The sequence below is a fragment of the Silurus meridionalis genome, chromosome 2 (genome assembly GCF_014805685.1).
Source record: "Silurus meridionalis isolate SWU-2019-XX chromosome 2, ASM1480568v1, whole genome shotgun sequence".
Taxonomy (NCBI): Eukaryota; Metazoa; Chordata; class Actinopteri; order Siluriformes; family Siluridae; genus Silurus; species Silurus meridionalis.
In genome coordinates, this window is record NC_060885.1 from 28,723,632 (window position 1) to 28,729,062 (window position 5,431).

At 36.0% G+C, this 5,431-nt stretch overlaps 1 long non-coding RNA gene across 1 annotated transcript in view; it reads left to right on the forward strand.

Annotated features, from left to right (window-relative positions):
* Nucleotides 1-1,785, forward strand: part of LOC124376031 — a 28,992-nt gene extending 27,207 nt beyond the window's left edge. Inside the window, exon 3 of the long non-coding RNA XR_006923760.1 lies at nucleotides 1,472-1,785. This is a non-coding gene — a long non-coding RNA (uncharacterized LOC124376031). The remainder of the gene's footprint in view (nucleotides 1-1,471) is intronic.
* Nucleotides 1,786-5,431: the final 3,646 nt, after the last annotated feature.

A 5,431-nucleotide genomic window follows, 5' to 3' on the forward strand; every position in this document is an offset into this window, starting at 1 on the left:
TTTGATGACGATTATATGTAACTAGAAATAGATTTTTTTAAAAGTCTGATTAGGTGTTTTTACGGTAAAAACCCAGGAAGATTATGTAAAATCGAGTAAGATCTGGAACTTCTCGAGGGTGTTTCTCACTACACATGACTCTTTCGGTCACTCCGCTGTGAGCAAACGCTGGAAGCGTGGCTTCCTCTAGCAGGAAATGACACGCTGCAGATGCCCCACAAACCAGAAGTGTCACCCACTCGCTCTTTCTTCATTCGGAAATTAAATGACATGTACAGATCTTGTGCAGATACGTTCCTCGTGCACGTTCAGCCCAGCGGCGCATGCATGCATGAACAAACACACACATGCGCACACACACAATTGAACAGGAAATGTGATGTTGTCTGACAGATGACACATTTTCCATTAGGATCACATGGGAAGTGACACACACTTAAACACTGACATGGCGAGAAACCTGTCTAGGCCCGCTTGAGGCTGACACTAGTGCTGAGCAATGCAGCTGAAGGCTTACTCGGTACACACTGACAGATACCTGGAAACAGATGGTAATAAAAGTGGAAGTGGGAGTGCATGCATACTCATGACATTTCCGTCTAGTCACAATCACAAATTATTCAAGGAGATTTCGTCTGTGTCCCGTACAATGCGTTCGATACACCGGCAAGCGTTTATTGTAAGTGTAATTGTTCACACGAAAAAATCAATACAGTATTTAATGTGTTCAGTCGATCTCAACCTCTAACGCAGTGAGAACGCGACTAGCCTCCAAGTGCCTTGATTTTCAACTTCCAGGAAGTGAATCAAAAATGACAAGTGGTTTTGTTGTTGTTTCTTCTAGATTATACATGAGGTGCAAAGCAAAACCCAATGACTAAGCCGTAGTGCTGCAGAAATGCAGACGAACACGAAAATGAAACTACGTAGCTGTATATTTGGTATATTCAATGTGATCCCAAAACTAAATATTAAGTAAAACTGTCATTCAAATCACAAGGATACAACGATTCAACAAACAGACTAATAATTGTAGAGAAATCTTTAGTCTTAAGCCTTTAGTCGTGGAGGTAATGCAACAATGCTAATAGGCATGAGAGTGTAGTGTAATGTTGTGAAATAAAAAATAACAAAATCCTGTTAAAAACCCGCACCATCACAGAGCTAGTTCTGAAAGATCGACTGTTAAACCCCTGGAGCAAGAAGGTAACCGTAAAATTTTCTCTAAAGTCACTTTAAATAAAAAGCGCCTGCCAAATGAAAGAACGTAAATAAAGTCAAATAATTTACATATCAGAGAAAAAAATAACCAGAGATCTAAAGGCTCGCGTTTGATGCCTAACGATGAGCGACTCTCCGAAGTGATTTGGTCAATCTGTAGAAGGAAAAAAAGAAGAACAAAATATATAAACAATGATCAGCCACGCAATTCCTGCTCCTGACCTTTAACCTTTGTCTCCCTGCTGGATAGGGATGCACTTCCTGCTTCCTGTTTTGGAACAGGAAACAGTGGCTGGTTACGGAAGCAAGTAGGGAAGTGATCTCATTGCAGCACCTGCATGGAAATGGCTGGCGTGAACACACACACACACATAGGAAGTAAAGGAGACTGATGTGTTTTTCCCACAGTTTTTCGCATTTTCCTCTGGCTCAGTTGTTTGGATTCATTTATGTGAAAGAAAAAAAAATTGGTGGGATTGATTGATTTTCTTTCTTTATGGTTTTTTTCTTTTTTTTAATTATCAACATTTGTTTTTTTTCTTTATTTCTTTATGATTTTTTTTTTTTTTGGGCTCGGGGGTGATTTATTTATGTGTAGATTTCTCAAAATGTCTTATTTTTATCTGATTTTTAAATTTCTCTTTTATTTAACAATTTTAAAAAGAATTGTATGTAATTTAGGGGTTTGGGTTTTTTTTCCTATTAATTTATTTATCTTGAAGTTTTAAAAACCTGAATGAATGAATGAATTTGTAGCTTCTTATTGTGATTCAGTGTGAAAAACTTTACATTATTATCACATAATTTACAGCAAATTCAAAATCAAGAAATGATTGGGTCTGATTAGATTATCTTTTTTCTAATCTATTTTTCCAACTGTTTAATGCAACATGATGCTTTTTAAAATAATTATAAGTACTTATTTGATTTCATCAAACTGATATGAATACACATCCACTGTGAACATTCCAGGATGATCTTCATTACTGTAGACGGGCAACATAAATGAATTACTGCTCAGCTGCTGTTTTGTGTAAGCAGGAGATTATGGACCATTTGTGGAATGAGTCTCCAGTGCCAGCGTTTGATAAGGTATTTTACACAGCCACAGTAACTTGTAGAAACACGTGTATTCAGTGCAGAAGAAGTTCATATCAATATGTGTACGTGTGTATATAAACATGGACACCATGCTGTGTCATTTGTGGACAGTAACAGGGACACTTCTTTGTCCTGCCTCCATCCTTCCCAAATTAGCTTCATCCACTTCCTGTTTCTGAAGGCCTTGTGAAAACAAAATGCAGCTGCACAAACAAATGCATGAAGATTGTTCTGTTGCTGTTACTGTTACTGCTGCTGTTCTGTTTGTATATGTGTAAATCTTGATGATGTGACTGATCAGAACTCCAACTTCCAGCGGTTATGGCTAAATGTCATTCAAATTCCACTTGTGTTTGCCGCATACACAATCATACACAGTATGTGATGCAGTGAAACGCTCCCACCAGCTTGCCCAGGACACAAAATAATAAATAATGTATAGTAAATAATAAAATAATGAAAAATAAATTTTAAAAAAGTTAAAGCTGAATTAAACATTATCATAACGATGCAATCATTCAATAATTAATAAAACTAAATAAAAGTAAATGATAGTAAAAAGTACAAATATTACCTTCTATAAAAAAAATCTTATCAAATTCAATATAATAAAATAATAAACAATAAAAGGATAATTAAATATAAAATAAAATATAATTAGCAAATGAAATGAAAGGACCGGTTTTAAAGTGTAAAATAATAAAATCTAAAGGAATAAAATTAAAATTAAAATTAAAGCAAATTTGGAATCTAATAAATTGTAATCGCAATATAAAAAGCCATAGAATTATAGATATCTGGAAGAGCAATATTTTTTTTTCCTTGTTCTCTCTCTCTCTCTCTCTCTCTTTCATTCTTTGTGTAAATGTCTTTCTCTATCCCTGTCTCTTTTTCTCTCTGCCTTTCCCTGTCTTTCATTCTGTCTCTGTCTGACTCTTTCTCTTCTTGGTTCTCTCTCTTTCTCTCTACCCACACACACACACACACACACACACACACACACACACACACAATGAGTAATAGTGGTGTTTCTTGGCAGGCTGCAGTTTTTGCTGAGGTTACACAGAGATCTGGGCCATAGTGAAAGCCTACTGACACACATTCCATACACACACACACACACACACACACACACACACACACACACACACACACACACACACACACACACACAGTTCCTCCTTCCCGAGTTTCTTTTTTCACTCTGCCTGACGTCCTGAAAGCGAAATGAGGCAGAGACACATCCAGGCTGCATATAGCTCCAAGAAATGCTAACTCATCAACAGCAGCTACAGTTAGCATGTCATAACGCACATAATGAAATGTGTAGTGATTCTGTGTGTGTGTATGTGTGTGCGTGTGCTAGAACTGAAATGGCCAGGATATCTAAAAGCAAAAATATTACCTCATTATCTGAGGTATGATAGTTAGTACAGGTCTATAGCTTAGCATGGAAGGGGCTTATACATATTGATAAATATCTTTGTGAGAGAATATAGGACATGAGACACACACACACACACACACACACACACACACACACACACACACACACACACACATTCTGCTCTCAAACAAAGCCCCAAATCCAGATAAAGAAAATAAGACTATTGTTAAGAGCTAGCACAAAATACTGACACATCATTGACAATATATTTATACCTTGTCAGGGGTTTATGAGTAATTAATCATAATTAGTATTAAAACAGACTATAAAAAGGACTATATGGGTCTGTGAAGATGAAAAAAGAAGGAAGCTAGCGAATGTGGAAAGAAATTGCTTGTAGCAAGTTTGTAGCTGCAGATAGGTGATTAGGATGAAGTAAACAAAATTTAAGAATACTGACTATCATTTATCTGTCCAAATTATTCTTTTAATTTCTCTTTTCTTTATTTACTTTTTTGTAACTCTCTCTCTTTTGCTCGTTTCTTTACTTTTTAACCTTGTTCATCTTCAACATTTGTTTTCTCTTTCCTCTTCTCTCTCCCTCGATTTCAAACATCTTCTTTTTTTTCCTCATCTCCTTTTTTTCTATCTGATCCTTTTCCATTTCCTGTCATGCTAACATTTTCTTAGTTTTTATTTTTAACACTTCACCATTCTTTCTGCCTCTCTCTCTCTGTTCTTCTTTCCAGTCCGTCCATCCGTTCTTTCCTTTCCTTTCATTTCCTTTCCCCTCAACTTGGGGTCTTCCCTCTATCCTTTATATTCATTTGCTTTGTTTTTACATTTGCTTTTCTCTATCCTTTCCTTTCCCCCATATTCTCTCTCCTTCCATCTCTCCCTTCCTGATGCCTTTCCTTTCTTTTCCTTTTTCTAGCCCACCTTTGCCTGCAATTATGGGTCTTCCTTTTATGCTTTATATTAATTTGCTATATTTAAACATTTTCTTACCTCTTTTTTTCTGCTTTTACCCATATTCTTTCTTATCTTTGTCTTCTCTCGATTTGTTAGCGTAAGATTTGCAGGAAAAAGCCTTGATGTCTGTATAACCATATCCCATGGGTTGAGTGTGAGTGAGTGCACTGGACTGGCGAGATCCTTCATGTCACTCAGTTGTTTTATTTACATTATTCTCTTGAAATGGTAAACTTGTACTCAGCTCTAACATGACACATTCAGATTTCTATTTATTTGTTTCTTTATTTGTTTCTTTGTAAAAAATGAGAAGCTTTTATTAAGAACATTGCTTTGATAAGACCCAACACAATACAATCATAAAGCAGTGAATTTAAGGGTTAAGGGTTAAAGACCTTTACCTTGGGAGTAGTTTTGTGACTTATATCCATAGCTTTATTGCACTGTAATATTTATATTGACTTCATCATGATTTGCTTTAGTATGAGAACTGATGCAGGAAAGCAGGAGCCAAGGATTGGAAAATCAAGGCCTGTATACGGACCTCGCCGTGGTGGCAGGTCTGTGGCTCCTCATCAGTTCCTTAAGTTTTAGCCAGCGATATTTCCACCTAAAATCACAAATATTCATTAAATGTAGGAAAAAAAATACTTAACAGATTTGAAACAGTTTATCATGTTACTTTATAATGTTCTAAATAAAGGGGGAAAAAAAATCAAATTTGCTGTTGAAATCTGATTGAGTGTTTTT